At 41.6% G+C, this 19502-nt stretch overlaps 1 pseudogene; it reads right to left on the bottom strand.

Moving 5' to 3' along the window:
* Nucleotides 1-5559: 5559 nt before the first annotated feature.
* LOC147458350 (uncharacterized) lies at nucleotides 5560-8121 on the bottom strand (annotated as a pseudogene).
* Nucleotides 8122-19502: the final 11381 nt, after the last annotated feature.

Below are 19502 nucleotides of genomic sequence, written 5' to 3' on the forward strand. Positions count from 1 at the left end.
CGCTCATCTCTCTCTCTCTCTCTCTCTCTCTCTCTCTCTCTCTCTCTCTCTCTCTCTCTCTCTCTCTCTCTCTCTCTCTCTCTCTCTCTCTCTCTCTCTCTCTCTCTCTCTCTCTCTCTCTCTCTCTCTCTCTCTCTCTCTCATAATTTTTATAAAAAAAATGTCTGAAAGAGCGCACGCCGGCGCGCGCTCTTCAAGACAGTTTTTTTAAAAAACTGAGAGAGGTTGGGTTTACAGGAGGCGGAGGTAGGGTGAGGGGACGAGGCGTGTGTCCTCTTTCTGTGGTGGCAGACACCCATTGGGCAAAAGAAAACGTACGATCTCCAGACTTACCAGAGTTTGAGCAAGGCCCCCCCTCCCTTGGCCTTCTCTCTAGAATTACCACATGCGAGACTCACCTCAGATTTCCCCATGTTTTTCGTCAGGCGTATGTGTGTGTGTGTATTTAAGGCGTATGTGTGTATTTAAGGCGTATCTTCTTGACGTAGGACTCCCTCTATATCCTATTATCCGGAGGATTTTGAGGCAGGTGGCATACGCCGAATTGTCTCCGAAGTCGAAACCGCCCTTCTCTTTGGCTATTACAGTTGCTTTCAGAGGCGGTGGGCGATGGATCAACAGGCTTTTAAGCCACAACTCTCTCTCTCTCTCTCTCTCTCTCTCTCTCTCTCTCTCTCTCTCTCTCTCTCTCTCTCTCTCTCTCTCTCTCTCTCTCTCTCTCTCTCTCTCTCTCTCTCTCTCTCTCTCTCTCTCTCTGCTTGCCAGCGTCTACTTCTACCCGCATACTAGCCAAAGTGGGTTGGCGAGCTCAAGCTCAAGCTACAATGGCTTGATCAGTGAGAAGAGGCGAGAACCTCTCTCTCTCTCTCTCTCTCTCTCTCTCTCTCTCTCTCTCTCTCTCTCTCTCTCTCTCTCTCTCTCTCTCTCTCTCTCTCTCTCTCTCTCTCTCTCAGCTTGCCTGCGTCGACTTCTGGCCAAGGTAGGTCGCGAAATAGTCCCCCAACCAAAAACTTAGCAAGTTGGACTCGAACTCTTGCTGCTTCACACGTGCATCTTCCAATCAACTGCGCTAACGACATAGGAGGCTTCATAGTGCAGCGCATTAATAAAAAAATATATCCAAGGCCCCCCAAAACCTGCCTGGCTACGCTGTTGTTAATGACTGTGTGTCATTGACCCCACACTATTGCTCGTGCCAGCGTGCTATAGTAGATGACTCTATGCCCTTCCTTCTGTCAGTCTTGTCCTTTGTCTTTGCAGCAGGCATCTCTAGGGATTTGTGTTGTACTTTTTTTTTCCAAAATTTGTTGGGACATATTGGCATTTTTTAAATTGAAAAGGGTACGATATTAAGCTCAGACACATTTTTCCCAAGCACCTAAGAATCAATGGAAAAAAGGAGAGCATTGAAAATCTCCAAATAAAATTTAGGATTTTTTGAGGGTTTAAAACTTTAATCTGCCAAATCTAGCTGGTTTCCTTCAAGGCGACCCTCAAAACTAACCAAGAATTTTTATTTTTTGTGCTTTAAAAATACACTAAAGACCAGTTTTCTATGGCCTTTTTTTTGAAAATCGATGGCTAATTAATGTGCCCGTGATAGTGATATTGTTTCTCATTTTTTAGAGAGAGAGAGAGAGAGAGAGAGAGAGAGAGAGATCTAAGCATCTTCTCTCACTTAGCGTCGTTCTTTCTGGTGGACGGACATGATCAATTGCAAAACAATGCGTTGTCAATACGATGTAGCTCTTTCCCTCATCTAGCTAATAAGATTTCCATACAACCTTATCTTGAGTAGACACAAGCTTAAAAATGATTGCATTTCGTCGCAAAAAAAAATGTATGCAAAGTCACTACAACGACTTCCCCTCTTGTTCAAACTATTGTTCCAGATGTGAAGAAGGCCCTAATACTACCTTTTAGAGTAGGGCATGGCTTTTATCTTCATAGATTGGAGCAGAATTTGCCTCTTATAATTGGTGGTGACATGAATATTCCAGATGAGCAAGGATGTAAAGCATATTCCAATTATAATGTGCTTGTTTATTGAGTGGTGAATGTTATGGCCTTTCTGATATCTGACATCTGCCATACTTTTTCAAACAATGATTCACAATAGAAAGGAGTAGCATCTTCAATCTTTTGGGAAAGAAGCTCTTCATATGAAGACTCACGCCCCTAAGCTTTGAGGTTGTCACATTGTACGGTAAAAAGATCCTAATTATTTTATTTATTTACAACTAATTTTCCCCCAGTTATGACGATGCCTTTCTAGAAAATTTTAGGCATAGAACTCTATAAATTTTGGTTGTTATTTTTGTAAATTGATTAAAAAAGTCCTATATTGGTCAATTAAGGAAAAACATGATTTTATTGTAACAAAAGAAGTCTTTCATAATTAATGGTGTTTGCCAGCAATGTGTCGTGTAAGAAGGGTGTCTTTGATTGAAGATCACAGTCTTGTAGTATAGATAGGGCAAGACGACATGGAAAAGATGATTGATGTATAAATGAACTAATGAGGTGCAATAAATTGCTATCAAATTGATGCGTCTAAGATGAGGAAGGATTCACATGCTCTCAAGTATAAATGACAATCAAGAACCAACATACTAGACACAGGAGCACTACAAATGACCTTACAAAAAGAAACTTACGATGACTTGAACATTAAGTACAAGGCTAGACTTCTTATTAGTATGTTAATCTTACTTTATGCTAAAAACATGTGAAGCCCAAGCGAGCCTAAGAGAGAAGATAATATTTTCAAATATTGTGTTTATTTTCTTAAAAGTAAACTTTGATCTTTTGGAATTTAGGAGGTAGTCTATCCATTGATAAATCTTTTGTTGTGGTGCATGAATATATAACAAACAATAAGTATTATGGTGACGATAAAATTTACTATATCGTGTACAAACAGTTGCTCGGGTTTGTCCTTGCTCGAAAAAAATCGCTCGGTGCATGGTAACACTCTTTAACTAGCATGGCTAACAATAACTAAGACAGTAGAATGAATACAGATAACTTTGATTTTGCACATGAAGGTGCGAATGATGATGCCCCCATGTTTGTTAGTTATCTTGTTACTAGGTTGCAACAAGATATGGGCAACCCTGCTTTGCAAGCCGAAGCTACTCAACAACTTCGTGCTTATGGGATTTCCCTTCCTCTCCAAGAGGAGAGAGAGCTTAGGAGGCCTCTTGATGAAACTCCCAGAAGAAGACTCTCCCCCATACAAGAGGAGGAATTCAAAGAACAAGAAAGTAATGAATTCCTAAGTTCCCTTAAAGATGTGGCTCCACAAAGACGACGGTTTAGACGATCACCAACTAATCCCAAGAGTAAATGGTCAATCCACAGTCCTTCTCCTCGTCACTCCAAAAGGGAAGAGAGGAAACAAAGGAAGAAAAGGATAATAAAGAGGTCACCATCTCCTCCCTCTTCTTCACCTTCCTCCTCTTTCGACAAAAGTAGTAGCTATTCTCCTAAGAGAATACAAGAGGGGAGGACATCGTAAATCTTACCCTGCATGCGAAGGTCTCAAAAGCTCAAGAAATTCAAAGAGGGAGGAAATAGTGTCTCTTTTCTCACCTATGATGGCACCCTTGGTGCTACCAATAAAGTATTGGCTTTCATCCAGCAATTTGATGCAGCCTTTGGAGACAAGGGCTTCATGGAGTCCTCCAAGCTATGCCACATAGTTATGCACTTCCAAAGCCCATAGAAAATAAAGATCAAAATGAAGCAAAGGGGAAGAACAATGCTCAAAATTATTCCCAAGGAAACTCTATCAAGAACAATAAAGCTAAGGAGAAAGGAGACTACAAAGGCAAGAAATGACTTTCTTCCAAGGAGCTAGAGCGTTATTGCAAAGATAACCGGTTCTTCAAGTGCGGAGAGCAAGGACAGGACTATCATGCTTGCCCCCAAAGAAATGTGTGCAATAATCCACCTAGAGCCTCTATGGTTGAAGCTCCAAAAGGATGCTCATTGCCAAGGATTTCACATTTCCTATGCTTGGGCAAAAATGCAAAAACATGTTGCCTTTATTTTGTTCGATCCTCACAACTTCATATCAACAGAGTTGACCACCAAGCTAGGCATATAAGCCCACGAGATGGGAGATGCATTGAAAGCCAATGGAGCTATCAAGGGACAAGACGTCTTAGTTACTCCCTTAATTGGAAAATTGAGGCTTCATATCCAAAGCTATGTGGACAAAGAGGATTTCTTCATCCCCTCTCAAACATGAGGATGTTATCGTTGGGGCACTATGGCTTAACTGCGTGGCTTCCAACATGAAGTTCCCTAAAAGGAGAATCTACTTCACCTAGAGGAAAAAGAGCATGTGCATAGATGCTAATGAGTTGAGGAACACCATATCCTTGGTAAATACGCTTGCTTTTGATAAGTCCATGAAAAGCTCTACTTCTATTTATATGATTTTTGTCGGAGAATCTACAAATGATTGTGTCATAAAATATAATATCTAACTTTACCAAATGATTTTCTCTTATTAAACTGATCATTTAATATGGGAAGATAGAAGGGGAACAAGATTTAGGATATAGTTATGTGCTTCTAGACCTATCTTAACATGGGACGAAAAGGAGAAATGGTTGCATCTCAATAGGGGTCCAAAAGTAGATGGTCTACCAAAGAGCAATGTGCAATAAGTGCTTCTAGATTTACCTCAGCAAGGGACCAAGAGGAGACGTGGTTACATCTCAATAGGGATCCAAAAAGAGGTAGTCTATCAAAGAGAAATGTGCATCTAATGGACCTTAAAAGACCTAGGGTTAGCTTCATTAAAGACCTCCGAAAGTTAGTGTTAAAAAGTCCTTTGACCTTAGGCAAGCTAGGATTGACCTTGAGGTGGGAATCCTACCCAAACATGAGGTGCTTGTCGGCTTTGTGGGAACCTTGCCCAAAGCGTGAGGTGATTTTTATGCTTAAAATGATTAAGGTTCTTGAAGTGTTCAATTCAAAGATAAACTCTCAAGAGGCATAGACAGTTTCCATGCTTGATTGACTAAGTGCTTGAAGTGTTCAATTCAAACCAAATGACTTAAGAAGCATAAAAGACACATGGCAAAATTCTCCACATGTGGCCCTCATGATGTACTTGAATCCTATTGGATAAGATTTAAAGGGGTCCAATGAGAATTTAGATACATAAAAATATATAATTAAGTTCTTTCTCTCAAAGAGGAAAAAGAGGACACATGTCCAAATGATATAATTGAATAATACGAGAGAGAGAGAGAGAGAGAGAGAGAGAGAGAGAGAGAGAGAGAGAGAGAGAGAGAGAGAGAGAGAGAGAGGTGGACCAAGCAGGAGAGGGGGTATACTCTCCCCCCCCCCCCCCCCCCCCCACACACACACACATTCTCTCATTGTGTGGAGTGCAAAGTACAAGAGCTCCATCTCCTTCTCCAAGATTGTTGAGAAGTGGAGAGCCTACACCAACACTCTTGGCTATGGAATGCAAATCCAACCAAGAGCCATGCTTCAAGGCTTAAGCTTGCCATCTTCTTCATCTTCATTACTATGCTATTATGCTATGCTAAGCAAGGAGTGTGTTTTTTTTGCGAGCTTCCAATTCCGAGTTTTTGTAATGAAGACCATTTTTTGCGAGCTTTTTATGGCTTGATGAACTACACCCCCGATGGTGGAGATATTTGCATGATGAATATGAAGTTGAGGTTCTTGTACCTTCATCATGACCTTAGCAACATGATGGCATTCTAAGGAACCATATACATCTGCAAGACCCTCCTTGTGGGGGGGAAACTTCAGCTTCACTACCAATTGGCATGTAGGACAATCATCTCTACTTGCCTTACCCTCCTTGTGGGGGGGAAACTTCAGCTTCACTACCAATTTCCATGTAGGACAATCATCTCTACTTGCCTTATCATAAATTACTTTCTCTCAAGATCGTTTCTCCAAGAGAGCTTAACATCATTCCTGCTCTGACTGTTTGCCAATTAGAAGGAGAGAACTTTGCATATGAATTGTTTTTCCCATGATCAATGCGAATAATATTGCTCTAACTTATTTCTATGTGAGTAAGCAAGCCTTCTCTCTCCAACTCAAGGTCCCTCACCTTGCTCTTCAAATCCTCAATGTAAGTGGTAGCATCTGCTGGAATGGATTCTTTGTCCATCTTTGACACATTTGGTACCACGTCCCTTAGTGCATAATACCTTTGGCTCAACATTTTGCCTCATACGCTCTACCTCTACATGATTCAAGGGCTCCAGTCTGCCATTTTCAAGCTTCCTTCCTCTCTTCCTTGACCTTATCTCCATAGCAATCTCACTCTGCTCAGCTATGTCTTCACCACAAACCTCTACACTGCAGTTCTCAATTTTTATAGTAGTTCATGCATTGCCCTTTGTAGACCATGAATTTGTGTGTTTAAAACATCCTCTCGAATGACATTGCTTGTTTTAGAAAACCTTGCAGAAACATGGTCATGTTGATCACCCATCGAAGAGTATTGAAATGGAGCATTATCCTTGCCATAATGAAATTGTGATTTAATGGATTGCATTAATGAGTAAACTGGTGATGTATTGTGACTATGGTGGGCCTCACTTAATCCCTTTGGTAGTCTATAAGTAGCGCTCTCAATAAGAGAGAGTAACCCTATTTGTACGGTCAAAGTGAAAGAATACCCCTCATTATATTGCTTTCCATTAGCACTACTTTGTGGAGGATAGAAAGTTGGGGTAATCTAAGGACACGACACCTGTATAGTTGTAAGCAAGTAAGGCCCCATATTCCAAAGCACATATGAGCATGTATGTATGTATGTATGTAGCATGTCAAGTATACATGCAAGCATGTAAGTGTGTAGCAAAAAGTGTAATCATATTTTGGATCCCGTGGCTATGAGTGGCACTTCTAATGATGTCCTGAGCCTCCACATTACCAACATGGACTTTGTCTTTGCCACCCAAAGATCAAGAAGACATAATCCCACTTCATCTATGCAAATTGTTGGTATCCGCTTGCCTTATCAGGGAACTGATTTGGAAGATGTGTCCCCAGCACGTAGGAACCCAATGCTCATAATGAACATGTTACCAATTCTTCCCCTTCAAAGATTTTCTTTGTCCCCTTTGCAGAGGCAAGGTCAATAGTGGAAATGTTTGGGGAGTATGTAAATTGAGGATCGTGGTAGCCGAAGTCAGTCACACCAAGTAAAGAAGATTCACCGATTAAAAGAGCTCGAATGGAAAGATTGCAAGAAATGAAGGCTGACATCCAAATGCAATCCGACACATTCACGTAGCATGCCTGCAAGCAAATCAAAGATCATTTGGGCAAGAGATAGCATGAGGTGTCACAAACATCTCCAGACGAACAAGCAAAGAAGGCCAAGGCCGATGTGGGCTCTACACGGCTCTGGTTAAATATCGGCCTGCTAGGCCGTGTGTAGCGGATCACGTCACTTTTTTAAGGGGCATCTGCTTTTTGAACGCTATCAAGCAAAGGCTGCATTGTGCTCACAATGCCTGCTTACAGCGCACTGGTAGAGCACTCAAGTGGAAGCGGCCTCTCTAGGGATTGCGCACCGTGTGCGGTGTCCCAGTTCATCATTTTGCTCGACGGCTGGCATTCGGTTGTTTTTTACTGGCAACCGGCTCGGCTACTTTGCCACGTTGGCCTAGCAGGCCGATTTTTAACCAAAGCTGCTTTACACCAGAGGTGACTTATAAACATCAAGGAATCCAAGAGGAAGAGCAACATGAAGAACAAGAAAAGCAGGCTGACCCATTGCCTGAACCCAACCTGTTGCCAGATTTGATGAATATTCGGACCCACAAAAGACTGCAAAAATTGAGAAGTTAGTTGAAGGATCTACAAAACAAGGCCAGTCCGGGGAGTGGTTTAAATATTCTGAGGATCAACCAAAAGATCAAGAAGACCCCAGAAGGGAGGAAGGGCAACAACAAACGAATGAGCCCCAACAAGGAAATGGAGGATGAGGGCGAGGAGGAGGAGGGTAGGGCTGAGGCAATGGAGGACAAGGACGGCAAGGCCGTAAGTCTGAGGTAGCAGAGGACGAGGGCGGCAAGGCTGAGGCAATGCAGAGAAAGCTTCCATTGTCGTAGCAATGAAGCTGATGCCTGCAAGTAGTAGTGCAGATAAGCCTTGATACAAGCTATTCCTTCACTCTCAATGCAAAAAAAAGGGGAGGCCAAGAGCTCCCCCATCGTCCACGCGCGCGTTGGGCTCTTGGCCCTCCCCTTTTTTTAAACCAAAAGTTAAGTTTTGTTACTTCTCTAGATTTGTTTTCCTGAATGCTTTTGCTCCTGTCTCGCTCCATCAGAGGATTAAGACTATCCTAGGACAACATGGAAGACGTCTAGTATGACTATTTACAAAGGCGGATGATGCTCTTTAGCGACCGATACAATACTTTCTTGGACTACACCTGATGTTATCCTAAAAATTGATGATGATGAGGATTTTAGTTTTTAACTTTAGTTCTATTTTTTTTTGTACCCAATTATTGTATTAGATCCACCAAGATTGTATCAGTTTGGTCTCATATATCATTTTGGCCTTTTGAAGACATTTAATATAAGATTTTATTTCTCTCTCTCTCTCTCTCTCTCTCTCTCTCTCTCTCTCTCTCTCTCTCTCTCTCTCTCTCTCTCTCTCTCTCTCTCTCTCTCTCTCACACACACACACACACACACACACACACACACACACACACACAATCATGTGTAAAATTTTGGCCTTTGGGGGGGAGGGATTACAGGAAGGATTTTGGCCGTCATTTTTCAAAAAAAACTAAGTAAATTTTTGGCATTTCAAACCTTGTAGGTATAATGGGGGAAGGCGGTGTGGGGCAATGAGAGAGAGAGAGAGAGAGAGAGAGAGAGAGAGAGAGAGAGAGAGAGAGAGAGAGAGAGAGAGAGAGAGAGAGAGAGAGAGAGAGAGAGAAGAGTAGAGTAGAGGTATTTTAGCAAATTTTTATCAAAAGAAAAGGGGGGAGCCAGAACCTCCCCTTCATCTGTGCGCACGCGGATGATGGGGAGGCTCTAGCTCTCCCCCGTGAGACTCAATGGAAGGTATGAATCCAAATTTTGCAAAAAGAAGAGAATGCACAAGCTCTACTGAGGTCCGGTAGGAAAGTATAAATCTAAAATTTTGAGGAAAAAATGGGGATACAAGCCCCCCGATCATCTGCGTGCATGCTGATCATCGGGGAGCTCCCACCCCTATTTTTTCCCCAAATTTTTGGATATTCAGATTGTTTACATACCCAAAAATTACTATTTTTGGTGATACTTAAATCAATTTGTCAAAGAGACTCTATCTAGATTTGAATTTATTGTGACCTATATTATCCACACTAGATGGGTGGCATGGGGCTTGTGTAGGATCCTGCTCAGTACACAAGTAAGAAAATTGTGATGGAGGAGAAAAGCACAAGAACTAGAGATGAATGTGGTAGATTGACAAAATCACTAGAAAATATTATAGGGATTTCTCTCTGGAACGCCTTCGCTTGGAACACGTTGATTGCAAGATTCACATGGCTATGGCAAGGAAGCTTTGGGCTATGATTAACATGGCTGTTTGAACCAGATGCAAAGGGATTTCCCTACTCCAAATTCTTTCCTCTCCTACACCCTCTCTCATGTCGCTCGGATGAGTTTCATCAATGGTGTGGACAGTAACTGGCAGCAGCAACCCGTTCACACAAGAAACCGGGGGTAGGAGCACCCTTATAGCGTGCATGCCCACAAAAAAATCGGGTGATCCTACTCCCTCTTTTTACTTGGTTGACATACTGATCAGATCTTATCTTTACTTGGTTGGCCTACTAATATGGAACAATAGGTTCAAAAATATTTTTGGGGCAAGAGCCACATGAGGACAAGGACCCTCTCCTCTTTTACTTGGTTGGCTAAGAAGTGCATCAAAAGCTCTTCATGTAGTGGATAGGCCTCAGCTTTATTTCCTTGATGGTAGTGGGAGCATTTGAGATCTGTAAAAGGAGCTTTAGTATGGGGCTAAGTTGAAAGAAGAGGGCCAACACAAAAGTAGTTGTGATGGAGGACATGATACCAGAAGTGAACGTGATGGCAAAGGTCATAGAAGAGATGATAATGGAGATTCTAGTAGACATAACCAACACGAGAAGAAGTATGAAAGAAAAGCAGACCATGATAGACGAGATAAAGATAGAAGGGATCGTAGCCACAAGGACCATGATAGACAATATAAAGATAGAAGGGATCGTAGCCACAGGGATGATGATTCTTGATGACAAATTCACACTAGGATAGATACCATGGATATGCTGCAATGACAATCTTGAAAAACGTAGAGACCCAATCAAGAGAGATCAAGGCGATAAATACTTGAGCCATTGTAGGGTTTCATGTGTCATGATCATGGTCACTTTGTAGTAGTTATGATCAAAAGAAAACGATTGTGCATGTATTTAAGGTTATAATACAATATTATTAAATTATGCTATATGGAGATGGGTGTTGCCTTGTTCATAAAGACACTTACTACTAAGAAGGAAAAACCTCTCATTAGGCCTACATCACTCACTTCCTCTTCAATGGACTCCTCTACCAAGGTTAATTTCTTGAGTTTTTTTCTCTAGTCTAACATCAATAACAAGTAGGAGCATCTTATGACACCTGCCTTCCACTTTTTTACAATAACAATCTCATGTTTTTTCTTGGTGATGGTGGTAGGTAACAAGATTCTCCTCTAGCTAAAGATCTTACCCAAACTCTTTATCTCCTAATTTTGCTCTATTTCTCATGTAAAAATGAATTTGAATCTAATTAAGATTGGTCTAATAGGACTTGAGACTCAAATTTATTAAACATTTGAGATCTTGCTTTTAATGTGGGTTAAAGTTTTTGTTTTAAGCAATTACCTTCTCTCTCTCTCTCTCTCTCTCTCTCTCTCTCTCTCTCTCTCTCTCTCTCTCTCTCTCTCTCCCCCCCCCCAAAAAAAAACAAAATTGATGATCTCAGGTTAGTTTATAACCCAAAATACAATGTAGAATAAGGTTTGAAAACTTTCGGTTGTCTCACACCTACTCCATTCAGTTAACAACCTTCATTCTTTCAATGTGTGGCAGATGTTCTGTTCATGGAAAGAGAGAGAAAGTAGCAAGTAAAATAAATGGGTGTGAATGCGTATGAGTAGTGTACATACGCACATTGACTTGCACAAATGTAATATTGAGCAAACAAACATGACAAAAGATGAATAATATTGGAACTCGTTGTGTACATTCAACACATGAACTTGTGTGTGTGTGTGTGTGTGTGTGTGTGTGTGTGTGTGTGTGTGTGTGTGTGTGTGTGTGAGAGAGAGAGAGAGAGAGAGAGAGAGTGAGTGAGAGAGAGAGAGAGATCTTAACAAGAGCCTAGTTGTAGGCCTATCTATTCTTGAACAAGCATCACATTGCTTGGCCACTTTCTTGGCATCTTGAGACTTGGTGATTGGACTATCCAATGGGCATAATTCTAAATCAAGAGATAAAGTTACGGGATATTAAGTACTTCACCTTCGTGACTTTTGTATGGGGTTTGGATGCTATTGGTCCACCACCCAAGGTGACCCTTCAATAAGTGCATGGTGACCATATGACATAGACATGGAATTTTGGCGATCGTGTGACAAGATTATGTGATTGGAGGTTTATTATGAGAGTATGAGATGCATGTCACACTACCACTTGGAATGTAGTTTGGTTTTGAGGCTCCTTGAGTTGATTTGATAGGTTACTCTCTCTATAAGTGGATAGGTTACTCTCTCTAGAAATTGCATTTTGATATTTTGATCTGTGTGTTTTTTGTACATGGTGGAAGCATGATGTGGACATGGAATTTTGGTAATCATGTGACTATTAGTATGATATGCATGTCACAATCTAGTTTGGTTTTGGGCCTACTTGATTTGACATGGTAGGTTATTTTGACACTACATGTGTTGTTTGGTATTCCTCATAGTCGTATATTCACTCAAAATTAATTACAAATGGTGTTTTTCTTAAGTTACATTTCAGTCTAATAACAAAGTGCTTAAGTTTAGATTCCCTCAAGCATATACATGCATGCATGTCACCTTAATTGTTTGGTAATTGAAGGAATGCACAATCGAGTGTAGAATTTTCTCATGCCTCTATGATATTTTAAGATATCGCTAGTATAATGCGAGCATTAAAAAGCTTGAAAATAAAGTTTCAATTGCAAAAGCTCAAAAATAAAAGCTCGTAGATATAAAATCCCCCTAAGCAAGAAGAGTGATGATAAGTGAGGAACTATTTCTTTCTCCTATGGATGATTCTTCTTCCTCTTCCCTACCCTCATTCCCCGCTGGCTCTCTCCACCTTCAAAGGTGTTTAAGGCCTTGGGACTGAGGCTTGGGATAGTTAATGCTTTTTGCAAAGTTTATGTTATGCTCGTGATGCATGAATCCTTCCATCTCCATAGCATCACCAAGGTCACAAGGAACACAAAGATTGTATTGTACCAAGTCTCTCTTGATGGGAGAATCTATAATAAATGTCTTTTGGAGGGGGGACTAACTCCAAGTAAATCCGGTCCTCAACTATTGTCATGTTCTCTAATACTCTCTCTCTTTCAGAGCATTTGGTTTCTCTTTTCTTGCTTAAGAAGAGAGGTCCTTAAGTAGCATAATAATGGTTGATTTTGCCAATTCAGCCATAAGAAGTTCAAAAGGAGCTATCCCTCGCCAATTTTGCTATGTTAGACCCACTCCACTACTCTCTATAATCAACCAATTTGAGCCATGGCTGTAGATACTGATCCGAGCCTATCACAAATTTTTGTTTATCATATTTTGTTGGTTTTCCTTGCTTCTAGAGGTTTACAATAAAAGAAAGAGTGAGAACAACCTCTTGGAAAAATTTAAAAAAAAATGATTTTTTCTTGACTAGTTCACCGGAGGTGAAAGGTAGAGGGAGAACCTAGTGGTAAAGGGAAGGGAAAATATGTAAATGTGAAAAGAAAAGATATGATGTGGTTGTGGAGCCATGCACCCATGATTCAAGGGTCATGAGTGGCTCATATCATCATGGCTTTGGAGCCATATGATGATTCAAACAAATGGGACCCAAGTGGAAGACTTGGTAAAGGAAGAAACCATACACATGATTTTGCTGAATTTTTAAAAAATACTTCCACTCCGATCCAAGAAAAGTTGTCTTCATCAAAGTTGTAGCTGATGAGCTGGAGATTCTGGCCATATTTTTTTTATAATTTTTGCATCTACGGTCTAGGAGATATGGCCAAAATGGTGGACGCCAGTTTTTTCAACTGTGGTGGAGACCACCCCCTCTACCTTTACACACACACACCCTTCCTTTTCCACATTGAGACCTTCTCTAAAATCAGCCATTAGTCTTCTCACCCTCCTCTCCTTCCTTCTCTCTCTCAAGCTCAAAAACCCATCAAAGTTCCTCTTCTAATCACCTTTCAAGTCATGCTTAATCTTGTTGTAATTCATAAGTTCTCATTCTAACCCCTTCTATTATTACTAGATATGTATTGATTTTATGTAGATTCTTTACATTTAAAATAAGGAAGCTCTTGGACTCAAGCTATGAGGAAGGAGTGAGAGACACAAAGTGATGATGGAGCTAATTGGTCAACAAATCACTTGGAGGAGCTTTTTATTGGTTAAATGTCCCTAATCAAGCTTCATTTGTACAAATTACACTTGGATCTTAACTCACTCCTAATCACTCTCTTTCCTATAAAGAGGCCTTCCCTTTGTAATTTCAAGCCTCCCTCAGCCCCATTGAGCCTTTGTATCACTCACCATGAGCCCATAAGCTCATTCATTCACTCTATTCTTGCACATCCTAGAGTGCAAATTGTTTCATGTAGTACCTTCTCCTCTTACTTATGTTAATTAACAAATGTTTTATATGTGTGTGAGAATGCTTGATGTGATCTTGGTAATCCTTGAGTGATTGTTTGGTAATCTATATGTTATTTGTGTTGGGAGTGTTTGAGTCATCCATTCCTTGTACACACACTACGGTTAATGCTTCATTCCTAGTGATCTCTCTCTCTCTCTCTCTCTCTCTCTCTCTTTGTGTAGCGGTCCTAGTCCACGCTTCCAAGACTAGGTGGTGCCTCATCTCATTTCCTTGTGGCACAATGGAGTTTGTTTTGGTGTAGAGGCCGCCATTCCAAATTTCTTCGTCATAAATTGGTGCCCCCACGGAGGATTTCTCAAGCAGCGCTCTATCAATCTATGAAGGAAGATCCATCAAATTCTCCGAGACTTCCACTATGGTCTCCCCAAGAAGTCGAGAAAAGAGCGTCTTTTATCGACAACGGCACGTATGCGGGTAAAGAGAGTAACTACACCACCCTTCTTTGCTTCAAGAAAATTTGTAGTCATCAAGTCCCTAGGTCAAAAAATTGTGTTGAGTGCTTTGTGGCTAGTGTGAAGACACTTCCTTTGAAGCCTTGACTTCAGGTGGTGAAAGCACTCTCAAACTCAGGAATTAACAAGTTTTTGGAGGGGGAGCTACACATCAATGGGGTGCGGTATTGGCAAGAGGCTACATATGGTGATGCACTCCAACTACTACTAGCAAGAAGGCTCAAGGTGGTTGAGAGGGTAGCCATCGAACCCTATGAACTCTACAAAGTGAAGATGGTCACACCAAAGCTAGGCTAATCACTGGTGAGCAAATTCTTCGCATTCTCAAATGGTGGGATCCAAGAGAGCTCAACTTCAATGAAGTGCTTCATGGAAGTTTGTAATTAATGCACCAATGAATAATCCATTTTCTACAACTTTCAATCAGTTCAGAATATTAGGGTGAATGTGCGCATTGATAGAAAGATTTTTTTTCCAACAAAGATTGGTCTTCTATTTTGGAGTGAGAGGTTGAGAGAGATATTGCTGTCCCCTGACCTATAATATTTCCTATTTTGGAGTATAATGTATCTTTTGATGTTCACATCGTCATCTTGCTTTAAGCATACTCCATGAATCATAGGGATTTATATGGACCTTTCCAACCTCTTGCTAGACAAACTGTGCATATAATAGCCAGCACAAAGCTTAGGTTCCAAAACATCATAAGGGACTTACTAGGCCTCGTCGTCTAGCTGAGATTAATGCATCTATCAATCCATTTATTCTACCCTTAATAAGATATGATTTGGGCCTAGACGTTTTCATCTTTGTGCTGTATTGAGAGGAAGGCAACCCACTTTTATGATGGCTTTCCCAAATTTTTTGGGCGTAGTGGGGAAAATGCTGGGGATTTTTTGGATAGCTTGGAGATGGCTTTCCTTGTCTCTGGGAGGGATGACGAAGCATTGAAATTGAGAGCTTTTCCTTTGGTGCTCAAAGAAGAAGCTAGGGTATGGTTCCAGGCTCTAGATCCAACCCAAAGAATTGATTGGGAGGGATTGAAGGTGGCTTTCCTACGAAGATTTCAACGAGCCAATTCGGCAGAAGAACTATGGCAACGGCTTCTGTCCCTTCATCAAGTTGACCCTCATGGTTATGCAACCTATGAGGAAGGTTTTTTGAAACTTTGGGGCCAATGGTCAGACTCACTAAACCCTGGTGAGCGAGCTCCCAATTGCCTCCAAAAGGATCGATTTATCTCAGGTTTGTACCCCTTGCTAAGGGAGAAGGTAAAGAGAAAATTTCCAAATGCTTTTGAAGATGCCTTAAGAATTGCTAGGGAAAAGAATAGAAAGATTCTCTATCAAGCCCAAGCTGGCCAGGTAGCTTTGGGAGGCAATATCACAACTATGGAAGCTTCTCGCATACCTCCAAATGTGCCTAATGCACCAGACCTCAATAGAGGTCAACAAGAAGATATGCTCCAACAAATAAACAATCTCACAAACCAGCTAGAGGGGTTGAGAGTAAATCTTGTGCAGGGTGCAAGAAGGCCTATTGAGGGAAATGGTGGGAATCGGCCACCAATGCGACGTCAAGCAAGGGAAATGTTGTGTTACAATTGTGGGGAAATTGGCCACGGCATGTATAATTGCCCTCATCCCAGAAGATATGACTACCCTGTCAGAGGTCCTCGACAACAAGTAAGTCCACCCCGTGCTAGAGCTCAAGCACAAGAGCAACCGCAACCTCAAATTTTGCAGCCACCTCGTGCTCAAGCTCAAGCCCCTGCTACTCAACCAAATGTGAGCATCATAAGGATGGAGGAGGTCCTCAAGGGCAGAAGCAACCAGGAAGAAATAGCTAAAGGGAAGATGAAGATAGATGAAGTGGCTACAATGCCTATCAAACGTGTGCGTGTCCAAGAAGAAGTAGGTAAAGAAACAAGCAAGGATGCAAGCAATGAAGCAAGTACATCTCGGGCAGCTAAAGATGAAGCCAAGAAGAGAAAGACCCGTACTAGGTCTCAAATTGACATCTCTGATTTCCCTATGGGATCTCGGACACAACCTTATGACTTGACAGCTGATGTGAGTTCTCAAGGACCAAAGATTACTTGGCCACAACTACTTCATATCTCCAAAGCTTCGACGACAATGGTCAAAAATGGTGAGCACGAGGGCAAAGCGAAGTAAGCTAGTAAGTGTAATCAAAGCATATGGTCTCAAGGATATAGTGCCTTTGGTGGAGGCTCAAATCAAGGGACAACGGATTCCAAAAACTTACATTGACAGTGGAGCAGAGGTTTGTGTCATGACAGAAAAGCTAATGCATCAATTGGGTTTAGAGGTAATGGAATCATCAAACTTTAGGGCAAAAATGGCCAATAATGTCTCTGTCACTTGTGTGGGTGTAGTGAAAGCTTTGAGAGTTTCTGTTTTTGGAATCACTACAGAGGTTGATGCTTATGTGATGCCAGTAAAGGGAGAAGGATACCCCCTTATTTTAGGACGACCTTGGCTCATGGGTATAGGAGCTAGGCAAGATTGGGCAACAGGAGACTTGGAGTTGAGGCCTCGCATGGGTGGCCATAGTCGGAAGGTGGTTTATAACCTAAAGAATGGGCGACAAGAGAACCTTGAACTAGAGACGTCAGCTGATGAGTGGAGCTCAAGTGGATGCTCCTCATCTATGGACGAGGAAGAGAGTTCAAGTGAAGAGAGTGATAGCACTCTCGAAGTCATGGGCGTCACCATAAAGGAAACTACCTCATCAGAAGACAACCCAAGGATCCAAATGGAGAATGTGTGGGATGCCAGCCTAGAGGAGATGTTATCCAAGGATATAAAGGAAGAAGAAAAGGAGGGTTATGTAAATGTTCTCAAGAAGCATGAATCATTGTTTATTTCTGATTACACTCACATTACAGGTGTCACTGCAGTGAAGCATCATATCCATCTAAAAGAAGGGAGCAAGCCAGTAGTACAAAAACTAAGAAGATTAGGAGTTGTGCAACAAAATGCACTGTTGTCTGAGGTGAAGAGACTCTTAGAAGCAGGATTCATATACCCAGTAGAAGATTCAGAATGGGTCTCCCCAGTAGTGGTGAGGCCAAGGAAGAATGGTAAATGGCGAGTGTGCGTGGATTACAAGCCACTAAATGCTGCAACAAAGAAGGACCACTTCCTCTCCCATTTCAATATGAGATTCTAAATGAAGTAGCAGGCCATGAGAGATACACAGTGTGTGATGGCTACTCTGGCTACTTTCAAATACGCATTGCAGAGGAGGACCAGAAAAAGACTACTTTCATCACACCATGGGGATGTTTTGCATTCCGAGTCATGCCTTTTGGTCTCACCAACGCTCCAGCCACCTTTCAACGATTCATGAACATGGTCTTCCAACCTTACTTTGGTAAGTCCATAAGGGTTTTCATAGATGACTTTTGTATTTACAGCTCCAAAAGTATGCATCTCGGCAAGATTGATGAAGGATTTACTCGTTTAGCTAAGCTGGGTGGACAACTAAACAAGGACAAATGTCACATTGGGGAAAGCAAGGTTACACTATTAGGGCATGTAGTGTCCATTGATGGAATCGAGGTAGATCCTGAAAAGATAGAAACATTGCTAAATCTACCTTCCCCAACTTCCATCAAACAATTAATCTCCTTCTTGCAAAAGCTAAGATATTTGAGTAGATTCATACACTTACTCTCCCAAGTGATATTTCCTCTACAACAGCTGACTCATCAAGAGACGCTTGTTTGGAGTGAAGAAAGTGAAGGGCATTTTAGAGAGATTAAAAAAATGTTAGGGTCACTCCCTATAATCCTCCAACCTTGTTGGGAAAAACATTCTTTGTAAACCCTAGTGTGGGAGAAGAAGCCATTGGTGCTGCCCTCCTACAAAAAGATCCAAAAACATCCTTTATGAGGCTCGTGTATTTTGCTAGCCGCTCATGGAAAACACAGAGAAGGCCTACACCCTGATGGAACAGCTAGTGTTAGCTCTCATGTTTGCGGTAACCAAATTTCGGCCATACTTGCTGCCGAAGAGGTTTGTAATTATCACTGTGGAGGATATGTTTCCCTATGCACTACAACATATGGAAATCTCCGACAAAATAGCAAAGTGGGTGGTGCGACTTCAAGAGTTTGATTATACAATACATGTTGAAAGAACAACTCGAGCATGCTTAGCCGACATTTTAACAAACAAGTGCTATGAAAAAGTTTTCCATTTGAAGAGAAAGGAACTTCCACCACCTCCAGCTCCAGAGGCTTTGGTCAATGCTTATAGCCTCTACTTTGATGGAGCATACAAGAGAACCAAGGATAAGGCAGCTGCAGGCATTGTGGTCTTATCTCCATTGGGAGAGAGGATCCATGGTGAAGGGATCACTCTAGAAGATGTCCACTCCAACAATGAAGCAGAATATCATGCTCTAATTCATGGCCTTTGTTGGTGCCTCGATAATTCAATTAAGAGATTAAACGCTTTTGGTGACTCCATGCTTTTGGTAAGACAAATGCAAGGTACATGGGCTTGCAAAAATGCCCGTCTCTCTGCTAAAATGAGAGAAGCAAAGCTCTTATGAGGAGATTTAGGGAGGCACAAGTACATCATGTGCCAAGAGACCAGAACAAGGATGCAGACCACCTAGCATCATCAAAGTTAAATGAGTCAATAGTGGGAGCAGTGGCCATCAAACTTCCACTTCAGCAAGGCAAGGAGGACTTGGAAGATATTATGCACATTCTGGAGCAAGGAGAGGCTCCTAAACACTTGAATGCAGGGGAAAGGCGATGGTTAGCTAGGAAGGCTACCAGGTATCGCATAGTAAATGATGACTTGTATTGTCTAGGTAAGGATGGTGTGCTTAGGAGAGTGCCTTTGAAGAGTGAAATTGAAGAAATTTTAAAAGCTTGTCACGATGATATATGCGGAGGACACTTTGCACACGACGTCACTAGTAGAAAGGTTCTACAAGCTGGGTTTACTTGGCCAAGTCTTCATCGTGATGTCAAATACTGGTGTCAAACATGTGACGAATGTCAGAAAGGAGGACCACGACGGCTCATAGCTGAA

This window comes from Adiantum capillus-veneris, chromosome 5 (assembly GCF_014529385.1).
Source record: "Adiantum capillus-veneris isolate H3 chromosome 5, ASM1452938v2, whole genome shotgun sequence".
Lineage (NCBI taxonomy): Eukaryota > Viridiplantae > Streptophyta > Polypodiopsida > Polypodiales > Pteridaceae > Adiantum > Adiantum capillus-veneris.